The sequence below is a fragment of the Rattus norvegicus genome, chromosome 8 (genome assembly GCF_036323735.1).
Source record: "Rattus norvegicus strain BN/NHsdMcwi chromosome 8, GRCr8, whole genome shotgun sequence".
NCBI classification, from domain to species: Eukaryota; Metazoa; Chordata; class Mammalia; order Rodentia; family Muridae; genus Rattus; species Rattus norvegicus.
Window position 1 is genome coordinate 60514322 of NC_086026.1, and position 18045 is coordinate 60532366.

General features: G+C 42.3%; 1 protein-coding gene and 1 long non-coding RNA gene across 3 annotated transcripts in view; one reads left to right on the forward strand and one right to left on the reverse strand.

Annotated features, from left to right (window-relative positions):
• Window positions 1-11288, forward strand: part of LOC103693092 (uncharacterized) — a 38359-nt gene extending 27071 nt beyond the window's left edge. For both annotated transcript variants that reach the window (XR_010054174.1, XR_010054172.1), the window contains one exon: window positions 9697-11288. This is a non-coding gene — a long non-coding RNA (uncharacterized LOC103693092). The remainder of the gene's footprint in view (window positions 1-9696) is intronic.
• The window catches only part of Pou2af2 (POU class 2 homeobox associating factor 2), a 40705-nt gene that overhangs the window by 10030 nt on the left and 12630 nt on the right, over window positions 1-18045 (reverse strand). The window lies entirely within an intron of this gene.

The following is an 18045-nucleotide window of genomic DNA, read 5'->3' on the forward strand; positions in this document are numbered from 1 at the left end:
TCCTATATATTACACAACCTCCTCATTTTCCCTACTTCCACAATTCTGCGTTTCTTCATATTTTTTAGAGATTGGTATAGACTTCTTCAGGTCTTATTGGTTTATTAATTATTCAATTATAATTTGCTGCTTAACTCACACATTAATCTTAAAATATTTATTTGTGTATGCATTTATGCACATGAGTGTGCACATATGCGTATGTGTGGGTGGAGGTCCCAGGTTGATGTTGGGTGTCTTCTTCAGTTACTTTTCCACCTTAGTTTTTGAAACAAGGTCTCTAATTGACCTGGAGATCACTAACTTGGCTAAACTGTAGGCCAGCAACTCTCCTGTCGTTGTCTTCTCCCACTCCTTGCTGTGAAGTTATACAGGTGAGCTATGGTGTTTTGTTTTGTTTTGTTTTGTTTGTTTTGTTTTGGATGCTGAGAATCTGGGGTCAGGTTTTCATTGCAAGCACTTAACTATTATCTCCCCAGATCCACATTGACTTTTTTTAAATTAATGTTTTATAATTTTGTTTTTATAAATCCTATTTTAAAGTCTTCTCTGTGATTTTTGTCTTAAAACACCCTGAAGGGAAGTATCATTTTTTTCTCATTATATGCACTATGAGGCATTGAAGGATGTAAGTTTCTTTCTAGGGTGCGTTGTGGTGGCAGGGGTGAGACTCAGTGAGCACCTCTGATTTCAGGGCCTAGTTCTTCACCACCACTCCAGGCAGTCTTCCAAGAAATTTAATTTGAAAATATAAATAGAAACACACCACTATTTTAGGAAAATTCAGCTTAAAGGAGAGTTAGGGACACTCAGAGAAATAATATAATCATCAACAAGTCCACAGAAGTGTCTGAGGGGCGTGTGTGTGTGTGTGTGTGTGTGTGTGTGTGTGTGTGTGTCTGTGTGTATGTAATATTTTTTTCTTGATTTTTTCCAGTGACATTTCACTTAATGGGGGCCAGATTTAGGCAGGTATCACTTACATGTTCTGCAATTCATAGATCTTAAGTATGCAATTTGATGTCTTTTAGCAAATTTCAATGAACCCTTATGACAGAGTGCCAAAATCATGTTACAGACCATGTAAATGATTTATTAAATTAGTGTGTGTCCCCTCTATGGCCATGCACTATTTGTATTAATCAATATTAAAGCCAATGCTAACACACGCCTCATTAATTCACCTCACAGAACAAAGAAGAGGGGGCCCTGGGTGATTGGGGAGGATTTCACCAGACAGATTTAATGATTAGACCTCACTTTTCTCCATCCCTTTCTTAGATTTCATAGGTTAGGGGAGACTGGCTTGGGCCAGTCAACCTTCCTTCTCCATGTGAAGGGGCCGCTCACTCCCTTTATTCTTTGTTCAATACATTGTATTCACGCAGTTACTTTTTATCCTATCAATAACACCGGATTTAGTATTTCAGAGTCCCTAGCTTTTGACCATGCAAGATGGTATATAATTTTTATTTTGCATACTGCAAACAACAGGATCCTGCAATACCAGGTAGCCAAATTTAGAGGTTTATATTTGAATGAAATTTGCCGATCTGCAACTTCCTGTAGCTAGCATAGCAGCCTCACAGCTGCCCCAAAAGCCCCTCCATGAAAATGAGTTAATTTGAACTAATAGGTCACCGAGGTAGTAAAGTGATAAGATTAGGAGTTTCCTTTGAATACATTTATTGCCATTTTTATGACCCTACAATATTTTTAGGTGCCAGCGTAGTTGGAGGAATACACTGGGATATACGAAGAAAGATCTATCTCAGTGGCATGATGTTTCTTTTGAGCTGTTAAATCCATTAAAAATAATTGCAAAGTTTCTAAAGCATTTCCTTAAACTTAAAGATATTAGTAGTGATGCTTCAATAGTAATAACTATAACCATTTGTGAGTAGGCGGTGTCTCCAAGGGATTTGCAACACTTTACACATTTAGTTTCTAAGAATTATCATGTCCATGCGTGGGAGGCCGGTCAATCTAGTGATATTATATTGAACTTTCTAATATCATATTTTTATCTGAATTTAGATCCATTGTAGGGCACATGATTTTCCACTAACTTTGTTATAAATGTAAAGGTATGCTGATGTCAACCCACGTTACCTTTAAATGGATACCCCTGTTAGATGGGCATACTTCCCTCCCACAGGAAATAAAAACGGGCGTTGAGAATTGGGCGCACTAATGTGATAAATAGGTTGCAGAATCAGGTAAAATTGGATGTATGTCACGTTTTATAGGGTGCCTACAGTACCTCAAACACTTTCTAATAAATATGACTTCTTCTGCAAACCTTGAAACACATTTCACTTACAGACTGGGTATCTGAGCTATCCAGTTAACACTCGGCGGTACGGACAAACACTCGGTGGCGACTAGAAATTATGATTGCGAGCATCTCCAAGGGGCCGATTACTTCACACACTGCCATTTTAGAAAGCGGATATTGTCTCAGGCTCACTAAAGGAGATGCCGACCATAGGAGCAGCTACATGCCCACAATTAACCAGACAGTGAATAAGAGAACCAAGCACGAGACTCCAGCCTCCCTAGCATCACTCTTTGGTGGGTTCTCAAGGACATCGTGTCAAGCAAGTTCTGTGTCCCGGCTCCTCAACAGAATCACGGAGTCATTGGCTGCCCTTGATGTGAAAAACCATCACGGGGCTTTGCAGGCGCCAGGAGAAAACAATCAACTGCTCAGATTAGGACCCACTTGTGAAGATGAACCACCTGTGAGACGAAAACACGGCTACGGTTTCTTGGAAGCTCCTCCCCCCCCAGGAAGTGGCGTCACAGATCTACTCCTGAATTTAGGGTACCGGGTGGTGGTTCAAGTTGACTGATAAAATATGGCTGAAGGGGTCTGTGAGGCTCAGATCTTAGGCTTCAAGGGGCTCTGAAGGTCGTTTCATTCACTACCATTTACTTCCTCGTAAGGAAGGGAGTCTAGCCTCCAGAAGGACGGGAAACTACATGAAGTGAAAGTGGGGTGATCCTGTCAAGAACCAGCAGCACCAGGTACCAGAGAGGCAAGGGAGAGTGCCTCTGGCCAAGCCCCCAGCTAAATGCAACTGCATGGGTGGTCCCCAGAAGACAGCCAATGAAGCTTCAGATGACCCTGAAAGCTGTAAGAAATGATACATGTTTTATACTACTAAGGCCAAGTGGCTTCTTAGGCAGCTTGAAGTAGCAGACACATAGCCAGGAAAAGGTAGCCCATGAGATACAATGGCTTGTTCCTACTTTGTACAGATGGGAGGTTAGAAGTAAGGTTAGTTAGTGGGCTCAGAGACTGAAGGTGAAGGGAGAAAAGAAAGCTCCCTGGCGCAAGGAATCTTAAGAGCTGAACCCAGAGGAGGAGAGGCTTGGCTTTTCTGCAAGGAACAGAAGGGAACCTGCTCCTTTGCACTTCCTTTGGTTGATTCCATACAAATATACTGTGCCCCTGTTGTGCTCTAGGACTGTAGTAATTCCAGAAACACAAAGAAGACACGGGTTTTGTAGTCGGCATATAGATCCTTAGGACAATAGCTATACAAATGTGGGTGTAATTAGAGCAGTATTTAGAATAAGAGTTGAGGGCAATGGAATGAGTGCTCCTTGTAGCTGCTTCCTGAGAGGCATAATGAATGTGTCACTCACTTTGAGTGACAACTTTTATAGATGTGCTTTCGTTCTCTTCAAATTGTGTGCTAAGTGTTCTCACCAGATGTTTACCATTAATCGTTCAGATGATGCTATAAGGTATCTTCTGGTTTATAGATTGACCTGTTCAAGGTTACCCGACACAGCCTGGGTTCTAATCTAGATCTGTTTAACCACAACTTGGTGTAGATGGAGAAATGAGGACACAGATGAGAGTTGGGGTGACTGACTGTGTCATCATATAGATGGCACCTGAATCCAGTCCGAAAAGATGAAAGGAAATCACCAATCAGGTTGGAGAAGGATGTGTTACTGTGGAGAAAACCAAGGCTTGGGATGTATGCAATAGCTTGTCTGAGTTGTGGGAATACAGACAGGAAGTGTGAAGACAGGAAATGATGGAGAGGAGCTGGAGGAAGACACAGGAGCTCGGGTACAAAGGGCCATTGAGCTGTGCTAAGTAAGGACTTGGACTTTGTCCACAAGTGGGCAATGAGTCTTCAAGAGTTTCAGTGGTGTAGCCATGGTGAAAATGCTATCCTAGAACATGGACTCTGATAGTGAAGCCATGGGTCTGGAGTTGTTGGTAGAGTGAGTGTATAGTGGTTGGAGTCCAGTGAAGACCTGATGCTGAAGGTCTGGCAGGGTGTCACGAGGCTGACGGGTCACACTTCTGTCTGCAATCTGTCTGTCATCCTTTTAGAAGCTGTATGAAGATGGCTGATTCATGCCTCTATGTGCTGAGAGCTGTCCTGGCCATCTGCCCTGGCCACCATACAGTCCCCAGGGCCTTTTCTCTTTTGTTCACCATTGACTTCCTTCACACTGACACTTGTTTACAGAGGCACCGCCACATCTGCCCGTCCCACACTACAGAGTGGAAAGGCCTGTAAGTTCTTCCATGATCTAACTTAATGGTGCACTGTACATGTCTGCTCCTATGCCAGCAATAATGTTTAATTGAGGACGGAATGGTGAAAACCCCTTATGAGCCCTTATATTTACAAAGCCTCGCTCTGTGTCGGATGTCTTCACCCTTGGTAACCTAGGCAACCGTGGGGACTACATTGTTGATGTAGAAGGAATGATTGTTAAAGCTTTCAAAAGCACAGAGGAAGAGGAGTGAAGAGCAAAAGCCATGTTAAAATTCTGAAGTGAAGAACTTATTATGGAAACACAGGTTTACCTTGTAACAGCCTGTGCAGCTAGCCATACGTGATACATTTTGAGGTCAGTGAACTTGTTACATTAACTTAGGTTCTAACCAGCAGTTGCAGCAAACATCTGTAAGAATGTATGTGAAATTGACTTTGGTGGTGCAGTGTGGGGAGACTTCCACAGATCTCTACTGTAGTTTCCTGACACTTTCATGTATATGAATACACTGTTCCGACACATTGGAAGAGGGCATCAGATCCCATTACAGATGGTTGTGAGTCACCATGTGCTTGCTGGGAATTGAACTCAGGACCTCTGGAAGAGCAGTCGGTGCTCTTAACCGCTGAGCCACCTCTCCAGCCCTTCCTGACACTTTCTACTTATGTATTCTCTTCAGCAATTGCACAGTGGGTTTCCTTTGTAATTAAGGCAACTAATTAACAAATATTAAAACTAATGTCATCTTTATATCTTTATGGTTAATTTCATGTTTGATAAAAAAATATGATTCCAAACATCTCCAGTTTCTGAGCCGTGGACTGTTTTATGTCCCTTGGAAAGTTCCCATGATTACAGAATTCCAACTTTTTGACGGTTTCTTAAAATTTTTATTTTAACAGCTCTCCTGCTTGGCACAAAATTATGTCCAGGCTGTCTCTGTGATTACTGTTGCCTAAGTTACAAAATGAAACATATTTTTCCACCCCTGCCTCTTGGTGTGCCTTTGAAATGCTGTTTCTATTTGCGCAGCTAAGTTAGAGCAAGGAGAGCCACTGGGAAGCATTTTGGCCAGTGAAGGGATTGCAGAACTGCAGCCCCGCCAGATGGAACAACCATGGTTGTTTTGCTGTAAAACCTGATTATTTTTGCAAGCTGCATGAAAGAATTCTCCACCAGGAATGATTTTAAATTTCATGACATTTTAAAAAGAAAATTCCACAGAACCAATAGAACAGCTGAGAAAATAAGTTCCCTATGAAAGGCTTGCTTTTATTATTATTTAAAGTTTTTTTTTTTTTCTGTAATTGTGCAGGAGCAGGTGGCTGGGTGGGGTCCACAGAAAGCTCTGGAAGTGTGGTTCAGTTCTCCAAACAGGGCAGGACAGTGAGCTAATTAAAGTCAGACAATAGGAGGTCTGGGAAGCCTTAGAAAATAAAGCATCCATTCAAATGAAGGGCAACTGTAGATGTAGAACGTGTGTCCCTAAATTCAAATATTGGCATTTTGTGTGCATTTACAAGGCATTGAGTTCTCAGAACATGTTGTTTTGTTTTTTGTTTTTTTGTTTTTTTATTATTTCTGGGCTCATGAAGGGACTTCTTAGTGATGCTAAGAGGCAACATTCCTTGAGAACAAGGAAAAGGTGTGGGAAAGATACTCTTCGATTAGATGTGAGTTCCCTCTAATAAGAACTTGCAGACAAATGGGGAGTAAGAAATGGATTTGTCCGTGGGAAATGTAGAAAAAATAGTAAGGTAAAAATGAAGTAAATGTGTTAAAAATTCAAGTTTTTTCAATAGCTTTAGTAACCAAACATGAGGTGTTTCTCAATATATAAGACAAAAATCATAAAAAAAATAAGAAAACACAAACAGTAGCAAGCCATTAAACACGCAGTAGCCATGTGATGACAGTTCATTGTGCCTTAGGCAAAGGTGATATCTGACTGAAGCCAAAACTCTCATAGGATTGGTTCCAGGTATGAGGTTTGCAGAGGTGTACAGTAAGTTTAATGATTAATTTTAGAAAATCCAAGCAACTCCTGGGCATTTGCTTTGACGGTACACCACTGTCTTCTTTGCACTCATGCCTTCAGAGCTTCGTGTGAAACTTTAGAACCCCTGATTTCCAATGGCATTTGTACGTTGCTGTGTTCTTAGATCAGAGCTATGGATTTATGTGATCGACTCCACATCTCTAAAATGTGAATATTCAGCTTCTGAATTTCGCTTTGCGTTGCTCCTTTCAGCCCACCACTGCTAGTCAGTGGAATCATTAAAGTGCCACCAGAGTTAGAGCAATGGATAAACTGCAAAAGCTTAGCAGGTGTGTGTGTGTGTGTGTGTGTGTGTGTGTGTGTGTGTGTGTGTGTGTGGTATTGATTAAAATTAGAGTTCCATATTAGGAAAGGGTTCCATTCGTCTTTTGCTATAGGGTTCCAGGGAATGAGAGCATTGGTGGTCCACATCCTCCAGTCTTTTCCCATACTTTCCATAAGAAAGTATGGTGTAAGGATGCTGGCTTCTACTTTCTCTAGTTCTATATTTGCTAATGCTGGCTTTTGGGCATGGCCAAAAGTGACTGACACACCCTTCAACGTCCAATGTGATTACCCACACGGGATCTACACCAGATCCACACAAGTCTCCCAACATCCTAGACTGGAGGAGGAATGAGCTCATGGCATCCCATCTCTTTCCTGAGGATGTCTTAATGAATGTATACAATTAATAGTTGGTAGGTGAGAAAAAGAGACATTTTCTTTGTAGTCTAACCATTGAAAAGGTGCCCAAGTACCTGTAAGCCACCCCCTCCCCTATATGCCTGTAAGAAACACTAATGAGACTCATCGAATCACTCAAAAAGGAAAAAACATGAAAGAAAGAAGGGGGACTAATTGGAAAGAGGAGGGAAATAAGTGGGAGGGGAAGGGAGACAAGAAAAGAGAATAGGGTGGATCTGATCAAAATATATACATGTATAAAATATCACAATGAAACTCATGTACAATTAATCAATATAAGCTAATCAAACATCAAAATACAAGTAATGCTCTTTCCTATGTGTAACCGTGAGAGAATCTGGTTACCCTGCAAGTAAGATAACCTCAAGGGATGGGTCTCTAGGGACAGTTGGGTCTCAAGTGAGAGTTGACCCTGGGAATGAAGTTCATGTTTCTTTGAGGAAGTGGGAGCCATATTAACCCCTCAAATCAGAGGGATAGCCACAAGAGGCTGCAGGGAGTATGTAGAAGAGAAAATTAGAGAGAGAAATAGGTTGTGTGAGCCTAGGAATCTTTACACTTGATCTTAGCCAAAAGGCCGAGAAGCGATGCCTAGGAATCTTTAAAAAGAAGGAAGTTTGTGGATTTTTAAGAGAATCGAAGGGAAGCTTCTTCAGTGTCCATGTGTGACGTGAGAGGATTTTGGATCAGGAGGTCCTATACTCTAGGTGTGATTGTGGAGAGACCCAAGAGATCTAGTATTCCAGGGGAGGTAGGGGTGATAAGCATGGTGACTGTTGGTTAGAGCCGATTATGAAATTGAACTAAAGAAAATTGTTAAAAGAAATGAGAACTTTTGGGCATCTGGTTCCTTTTAAGGTATACTGGAACCATAGGAAATGAGACTCTTGGTCTTGGTGGGGCATTCCCTGCGTAGTCTACATACCTGTTGCAATGATAGGGTTGGAGATCACATGTGTATGGTGAGGGGCATGAGATATAATGGGAACCCATCACTATATATGAAATCTGAAGCTTGCTATGAAAAATAGTGGTGACTCCAAGCCTTGTCCCACCTTGGTTTGACTATCTACATTTAAGAAGGCAGTGTAGTCAAGATAGTTGAGGATGTAGCTCAGTTGGTTGAATTCTAGTCTAGTGTGTACAAAAAAATCCTCTCCTGGGCTTGATGCTAGAACTACAAAAACCAGGCATGGGGGTGCCTACCTGTAATCACAGAACTCTGGAGGGATAGCAGAACTTCAGTCGCCCCTACATCATGATATATATATATATATATCTCACATCAGATGAAAGAAAACTCTGGAGTCCCATAAATCCAGGTTCAAATATAAGCTCTGTAGCTTTTTACCCGGTTGTTCATTCTCCCACTTCATTTCCTTTGGGGCTGCTGAGCTCTTGTTGATAAATGAATATAAATTAAAATACAGAAATGGGGATATTTGTAAAGTCTCTGTTTCAGAGTTCAGCAGTAAATAACAGCTATGAGACAGGGTCTCATGTAGCTTTCAGTTCATGATGTAGCTGAAGACAACTTTGAACTCCTGATCCTCCTGCCTCCATTCTCCAGTGTTGGGATAAACAGGTATGTGCCAACTCTTCTTCTTCTTCTTCTTCTTCTTCTTCTTCTTCTTCTTCTTCTTCTTATTATTATTATTATTATTATTATTATTATTATTATTATTGTCATCATTATTATTATTGAGGGAAATGATGAAAGTCAACACAATTGCACCGCCATGACAGTTCTTGTCCAGATATTAAATTCAAGTGTCAAGCTGTTTGTGGGTCATGTGATTATTTTTGTGCTTTGTGTGATTTTTCTGTTTTTTTTTTCCCACATTTCTTGTTAATCCAATTTATAAAACTCCGGTTTACTTTGAGGAAAGAGGATTTCTTTTTCACTTAAGTTTGGCCTTGGAGGTTAGGAATTGGAGCATGGTGTGTGTGTGTGTGTGTGTGTGTGTGTGTGTGTGTGTGTGTGTATGTGTGTGTGTATGTGTGTGTGTGTGAGTGTGTGTATGTGTGTGTATGTGAGTGTGTGTATGTGTGTGTATGTTTGTGTGTGTGTATGTGTGTGTGTATATGTGTGTGTATGTGTGTGTGTGAGTGTGTATGTTTGTGTTGGCGCGTGGGTGGAACATGTTTTTGAGGTCTGTTGAATTAGGAAGAGAAACAGCTCTGCCCATCGGGGAAAGGAGAATACCTTGAGCTGTGGTGAGCACTGATCCCTCCCCTGTGCACCTCTCACACTGAGGAGCCCTAGCTTCAGGAAGTCCTGTCAGGGCAGGAAGGTGCTAGCACATCCTGGTTTGTATCTTCTCCCTGCTGCCTGAAGCAAGGCTTTTCATGAAATAGAGTTTATGATCAAATCCATATTTGAGAGTAGCTAAGGTTTGGGCTATTTAACATTGCAGAGTGAAGCAACTGGAATATCTCGGCTTAGCTGTTCGGTAGCCGTTCAACTGCCTTGACCCACAGAAGGGAAGAGGGTGACACTGACAAGCGTCCAATTAAGCTTGCCGCTTCTAAGACAAGGAGTGACCTGAGCGACCCACAGCTGGCTGAAGATGAGGTACATACACAATGGGATGTTATTCAGCTACACAATGGAGGAAAGCTGTCATTGTGGCAGCCCAGATGGAACTGGCACCATTATGTTAAACGAAACAGGCTAGGAAGTCAAGTACTACTTGTTCTCCATGACATCTGCAACCTTTACAGAGCCATCTCCTAGAGTGGTTACTAGAAGCTGGGAAGGGTCAGCGGAGGTGTGTGTGGAGAGAGGGGAGGGAGAGAGCATCAGAGTAAAAGAGGCAAACTGAAAGTCTCATTGCGCGTTAGAACCAAGCTCTGGCTGGTAACTGTGTCTCCTGTACAGCTAAACGAGGAAACGGGCAGTGCTGGAGGGGGATGGGTATGCCCAGCACACTGTTGATCAAACATTGCACATGTATATTGAATATCACACTGCATTACAAAATATGTATAGTTATTCAGCTGAATCAATTAAAATTAATCCCAAGCAACAAAATAAACCCTATGTCATGAAAATGACCCCTGCTTCTGCCATTTTTCTGTTTCATTCACTCAGAATAAGTATTTTTTTCTAACCTGCAGCGTTAGTGGTTTGACGTGTTTCCGTTACATTAGAAATGGTAGTTACGAGGGTGGGAGGAGCTGGCTTTCCGACCTGCTTTCAGAACACCCCATAATCTAGCATGTGTCTAGGTGAGGTTGCCACTTATTTCCTCTGGTGCTTATCAAGTGGTGCCATGTGTCAGCTGTTATAAGACCCATAAAAGCCACTGCGTGCTGAGCATGTTACGTACCGGGTGCCCTGCAGACACAACCTGATTTCACTGCTGTTACCGTCTGTGGTGGGTATTGCTGGCCCCGTGTCTTCGGGACGAGACTGAGACTCAGAAATCAGGACCATCTCCACGGATGGAGTCTGAGCCTGAGTCCATAATTCTGAAAGACAGGCTCCTGCCTGTTCCGCCACACTGCCATTCATTCAGAAAAACAGGCAGAAAGTAGCAAAACATTAGCCAACCGGGGGAGATTTAGGGCAGCAAACGGTCCTAGTGCAGTGCAAAAGATGTTAAGGTGGAAAACGCCATCTCAGGGGTCCCAGGGGATGTCTGAGAAAGTGTCTCAGGCAGGGCCAAGTTTAGAAGGGCTGTCCTTCTACCCTCTCTCTCACCCCTGTAGTGTGCAGGCAAAATGGTCCACCTATGCCATGTGGCAGACTGACAGGTGGACCTCTCCTTCCCCTTGACCTTTGTCCCCTCTGTGCACCCTGTTGGATCACCCAAGTCATCTTCCTTTCAACCCTAGCTGAAGGCACACCCTCCTCCATGGAGTGCTCACCACTCACCCTGTCCACGCATGTCTCTGTCTGAACCTACACAATGTTCAGGAACAGAGCTATTTTGCTATTTTAATTTTCTTCTTCAAAGAGAACATTTCCTTCCCGTCAACAGAACTGTACCTACCTGGCAACCATGAGTTTAGAGCACAGGAAATCTGGTTCTTACGCTTGTGCAGCAAGCGCTTATCACTGAGCCATCTCCTCAGTCCTCTACTTTATATTATTATTATTATTATTATTATTATTATTATTATTATTATTATTATTATTAATTTGAGACAGAGTCACTTTCCACACTGGCTGTCCTGTGGGCCTCAGCAGTCTGCATGCTCTCTCCTTCCTCCCTGGCCCCGGCCCTGAGGTTCTGAGTGGACACCACCACTCCCAGATTTTACTTGGGTGGATGGGATACAAACTGAAGTCCTCATGCAGACTCAGAAAGCACTTTACCCACTGGGCCATATCCCTAGCTTCCCGAGATTTGTTTTAAGTGCTAAATAGTGAGATGAGACATTTAAAAATTAATAACCAAAATAAAGAGGCTGGAGGAAGAGGATACACTTTTAAAGGTTTCAGCCTTAAAAATGACATCCTGAGCGGTAGTTCAAAGGTGAAGATGTACAAAGTCAGTCAAAAGGTCTGATGCCCGGCACAGGGGAGGTGGTTCATAAAACTGTGCTGTTGGGACCTTTGCAATAGAGATACATTGTAATAGCTCTTGTAATACAATGTATAGAGTAACTGTGTAGAACGATACATGAGTGTGTGTGTGTGTGTGTGTGTGTGTGTGTGTATTTATCTGTGTATATAGTTTAAGATGTTTCACTATGGTAACCAGTTTACTATCTACACGTTATCTCATAGCAGTGGGTTGGTAAATCTCAAATATATAAAATATAATTTACTTAGAAATGAATACTGGGCTTGGGGAGATGGCTTAATTGGCCAAGTACCTGTCCTGAAACCAGAAGGCTTCGATTCTAATCCTGTAGCCCTCATGTAAAAATCTGGGTATGGTGGTGGGATCTTGTAATCTCACAGTTGGGGTTGTAAAGACTGGCAGTTACCCATGGCACCCTGGGCTATCAGCGTTGCACAACTGGTGAGTTCTGACTCAGTAAGAAACAGTCTCACTGAACTCTTAAATCACATTTGAGCCTGTAGCCCTGCAGCCCCAGCACACATGTGTACCCCGACATGTGTACCCCCACAAATATGTGTGCAATACCTGCGCACACACAGAGACAAATACAAATAAAATTGGATGCTGAGATGAGCGGAGTCTTAGGAAGTGGTTCAACTATAATTGCTGACGAAGACATCAAGGCTAAGAAAGGAGAATGCAGTTAACTTTACAGAGACACAGTGAGGGCCTGGAAGAGACCCGGGCAACCACAGTGTTTCTCTGGGGCAGAAGCCTCAGGGAGGTCAAAGAAACTTTTGAGATAACATATGGTTTCCCCCACTGTGTATCTTCCCTCCAACTATTTCCCAGGAAATACAGATGCAAATCTCAGATCTGGATGTCACAGGTTTATGCTCAGTGGAAAGCGGGGTGTTTGTGTGATTGGCAGAGCTAAGCGACACCTGGGCAGGGAACTAAACAAACCTCCCATTGTGGACCTGTTGCAGAGGTAGTCCCCCAAACCTAGCCAGCCAGTGGACACCTGTCCTGTAGTTAGTGTTTCTCAGACCTCTCTCATCAAAGAGCAAACATTCTCAATGACCCCAGGCCATAAAGATTGCTTGACGGTGCTCGATAACCTGCTGTTCAGAGTTTCTTCCACGTTTGACCCACTGCCAGCCTTCGCTCCTCTGCTCACAACGATTTCCCCCGAAAAATGATTAGGACAAATTATTAACCAAGATATAGCCATATCCCAAATGTCCTCCACAGAGACTTAAGCAGCAGATCGAAGTAGATGGATTTAGGACTGGGTAGAAAGAGCAGAGGTGTAATGACTAATATTTGAGAAGCAAACACTTGGAGTTGGCATGGAAGGATCTCGCCATATGAAAGTAACTTTTGTTTTACATTTATTTTATGCATACTTCAAGGCAGCATAATCCAAATATTTCCTCCGTGGAATAGTTCTTGGCATTTCCTTCAGTTAAAGGCTTTCAAAACCGGAGCCAGATATTTCTGTTTATTTTTCCTTGTGTTTATGTAAAATATTAACCCAGACCTTCACCTCTGCTTGGCTATTGTTACTGACTGCAGTGTTTCCGTGGGTGTGCCCAGAACGCTATCACCATATCCACCAATCCTCAGGCAAGATTAACCACTAGAGCCTGGTTCCACCCCCTGCTTAGTCTCCCACAAGGTACTTGCCTACCCTCCCACACAATTGAAATTCCAAACAGCGTTCATTTCATTCTCCCCTCGTGCCAGCTGCCGTGCATTCAGTGACTCTAGATGAATCTTTATGATTGCGTAAGAAAAACTTGATTAGCGAGCAAAATAGTCTGTGAATTGTTGACTGAATTTCAAGACAGAACAGAAAAATTGTGGCAATTAAGCTTATTGCCTTTCTTTTTTTTTAAATTCTGTAGCTAACAGGGTTTATTGAATTTTGTGATGTGATTCTTAAAATGTTAAATGATTAGCTTTTATGAGTTCAATTGGAATAGTGTAGTTGCAAAAAAAAATTCATCAGTCAGAAATCTAATTATATAGTTTTGGCATACCAGATGTTGGCAAGTCTGTTATCTGTCTGCCATCTGTCTGTCTGTCTGTCTGTCTGTCTGTCTGTCTATCTATCTATCTATCTATCTATCTATCTATCTATCTATCTCTTTATCCTGGCAGAAATCCAGGGAAATAGTGAAGAATTACAGAAAATAAAACCAAACTTGAGAAAAAAAAATAAAGAAAATTCACAATTTAAAAATACACAGAGACTCACCATTTGCCAAGCCACAGTATGTGCGGAGGTGAAATAAATGGTGCTTTGGTCAAAATCTTGTTTGATACAAGATTTTTTTTTGCTGTAATATATGATTTGATTCAAAGTGAATCAACAGCAATACACCATAAATTGTTATTTTGACACTCACCAAAATAGTCACCTGGAAAACCTGCTTTTTGTGACAAAGTATAGAAGGCTTGGTCACGTTTAAATTCCTGAGAACTAGAGAGGAATACTATCGCAAACTGTAGTAGCCATTACATCCATATAAGTTTTCCCAGTCCTTATTGTAATGTTGCACAGTGCAACTGTTGCATGGCCAACTAGTGTCACATAGAAATCAAAGCAAAACAAACCAAAGACAGATGCCACCCAAGTAAAACGGTTCAACAGTTACTGGTTCAAACTAAGTCATCGATTCTGTCATTGGGGTCGTTAAGAGGAATCTTCCTACACCTCGAAGCGTATGACTTAACTTTTACAGAACACAAGCCAAGTTTAAAGTCAGCAGTAGAGATATTAAAATGAAAAGGTTTGCTAATAGAGCAACATATTAAATACCCTGAAGGAAAAGAAACCTAAATATCAAAATAATTGAGTAAAAACTCACTTGCAAAATTAGCACACAAATATGCAACTTGGAAATCATGCAGTGTTTTATTTAAGAAAACACTAAAACAAAACTACTAAAATAGTTTTAGAGGGGGTAAAAATCCAGGTCCTTCTGCCAATATGCTAAAATTAGACTCCAGGGGGATTTTGAAGTCTTAAATTTTGAAACACGTTAAAAAGACCATGATTGCGTTAATTAACAGCAGTTCACTCAGCAGTGACATGCCTTTACAACAAGCATTACTGTGGTATGAAAATGTTGACCGTCACCATCTACAGTCTTAACAAGGCTGCTCCAGTCAGGAACTTGAATGCAGAAGGAGCATCTTTCTTAGGCCGTAAGCACAGTTTACAGGCCACTTTTCTCCCTGTGATGACACAATCAATCTGTGGACTTGATGTTAATGAAACATCCATCACCAGCACTGAATCTTTCCCAGGAAGTGGGCAGACACCTGCTAGACCCTAGAGCTCACCTGAGGAGGCCATGGCGGGCAGCAGTTACTTACTGACTCCACAGACGTGTCGTCTGTAAATTGTCTCTAAGTTAATCCCAGTCCACTCTGTTTTGTGATGCGTGTTACTTATGTTTCCATTCATATAAAATGCATAGATTTTTATGATATTTTACAAAACGTTCCTGCAAAATAAGGAACGTGAAAGTTGTTCTTGAGGAAAGTCTTTTGTAAAGGTAGAGAAGTTCAGCTTGTGTCACCCTGGGACACAAGTGGTCAGAAGGAGCTGGCAGCCACCATGGGCATCTGATAACTGCTTCTGGAAGCATATCGGCCGAGGGGACCTAATTTTTCAGCACTCATGCACTAGCTTCCTAGGACAACCTTAACCTATCACTATTAAACAGTGTCCAAAACCAACTGAATGTGCTCTCCTCGTTCTGAAGACCAGCTGCCCTGAGCCTGCCGAGAGGCGGGCCCTGCTATGGGCTCAGTGGGGAATCTCTCCTCTGCTTCTTGCAGGCTCCCTTGCTAGGGGCTCAGTGGGGATTCTAGCCTCTGTTTCCTCCAGCCTTTGCAGCTTCTGGGGCTCCTTGGTGGTTGTCTCGTTGCTCCAGCCTTGCTTTTCTCTTGTTTTTCTCTTTCAAAGCTGTCCTTAGATCTGACTGCATTAAATGTCCACCCAGGTAAATTCCTCTCAAGCTCTTTAATCATGTATCGGTCAATAGGTCCCTGAGGATTGATATGGGATCTTTGGGAGTTCAGTATTTGGTTGGGGACATTAGTCATTGGCCCTTAGCCATAATCATTTGGAAATGTTTTGCCTCATGAGTGGTTTCCTTATTAGATGCCCATCTGAGAACGGAGACTGACTATGCTGTATGGATCTTGGTACTGCTTTTGAAACAGAATCAGAGCCTGGGAGGGAGGGTCTGGGGGCAGCAGGGTGCTCCATGGTTTCTGCTCATTGAGCTACATTTACAGCAGGGATAGAAATAGGCCTAAAGAGTGAGCGCTGACTGACGGTAATATCTTTCTAGACAAATTTCTCAGTATTCTGAAGTAGTAAATGGGTAGTAAAATCAATTCATACAGGTGCTTAAAGTCCAAATACGCTCACATTGGATGCTACACAGTTAACCACTGAAAATTAAACATCACCAAAGTGAGAAAGAAGATTCTAGAATTGAGATGATGCGGTGAGAACATGGAGTTAAGGTTCCATCTACTGCCCCGGGTGGTCTTGTCAGTACCACAGATGGACGTGACTTAACACTACATGGAGTTAAAGTCCTGTGGAGGCAACATAGTTTTCTTTTGCTAGTATTTCTAGCTAATGCTTATTCTCTCTCATACACTTCTCTCTCCCCCTCCCCTCCCCCTTCCCCTTCCCTCTCTCTCTCTCCTCTTTTTTTTTCATGTATCAAAGGTTAGTGTGAGCTTTCCTTTTAAAAGTGGAGTTAAGACTCAGAAAATATACTACTTGCAAATTGTATAGAGTGAAAAGCACTTTTAAAAAAAGAAAGTTACGTGCCTGTGTGTGTGTGAGGGTATGCCACGTGCGTGAGGATGTACGCAGAGACCAAAAGCAAGTGACAGGTGCCCTGGAGCTGAGTTACAGGTAGTTGTGAGCCACTCGACTCACACAGTTTCTGTTGGCTGGGAACCTAACTCCGGTCCTCCAAGCTGTTTCTATAGCATACCATTCCCTGTCTTGTTTTTCAACACATATTTATCCTATTTTCAACCCACTTATCTGTAAAACAGAAAGCTGTAAATGCAAATCTCAGATAACATGCCCATAATATGCGATAACGCACAAAACTACACCTCACTCTCTCTGCACATAAATATAATAGCTATTTTCATATCGCATAGGTGTACAGACTGGTGTCAGCATTCAGTGTAGTGTTTGGCTATATGAATGTGTACTTTTTATGTGTAGGTGTCTTTCTTCCTAGCAGATGTTTGGCTTTTAGGAGACTGTGTATGTGTGCTGTATATCTGGTTCCTGGCTTCTCAGTATGTACTAGGCCAACAGCTCTGGTTTAACTGGATAAGAGATAAGAAGCCATGTTGCTATGTGAGGCTAGGGCACTTGCTCCTTTTTGTAACTCACAATGTACAAGAGAATTGTTATTCAAGGAGAAAGTGCTGAACTGATCCTTTCCCCCTGACGCCACCTCCATAAATGGGACAAGCCCGGGAATCTGTGTTCTAAGATGACATTGAATCACGTGCTTTCATTGTCTGCTGCTTTCAGATCTCATCAGAGACGTTTCCTTGTACAGTGGATGGTGGTTACCATAGAAATTAAAAGCTGGCCAAAGGGCAGAGTAAGTGTGCGTGGACTGTTCAGACACAAATGGGGCATGTATAAGGCAGCTCTTTCCCTAGGGCTTAGAGAGCACTGCAGTAGGTGGGGTGGAGAGACTGTGAGAGCCACGGGTTAAGGAGGGCCATAGCAAAACCGTACCCTTTGGGCATGGTGGGATTGCTGCACTCATACTGCACAGCGGTCGTGTCTGCCTGCACAGATCTGGACAAGATAGATTCACACCCCAGCATGGAAGGGAGAAGGGTTCACAAGGCCTACATCTAACAGGGGAGCTGGGGACAGTGTATGGCTTCTTGGGGAGGGAGAGTCACTTTTCTTTAAGGGTGTGGCTCTGATATGTTGACCGTACTCCTGTGGTCGTTGCCTGGCACCAATTGAGGCAGCATGAATTGGGCTCAATGGATTATAGAAAACAAAAAGAGGTTGTAAAGTCAGGAGGTGGATGGTAGATTTGGGAAGAGTCAGGGGGAAGGAATTAGGGGTAAATATGATCAAAATGTATTGTATGAAAGTCTCAAAGATTTAGTAAAATATTGATGTTTAACTGCTGTAACTGATTAGTTGTATTTGTATTATTT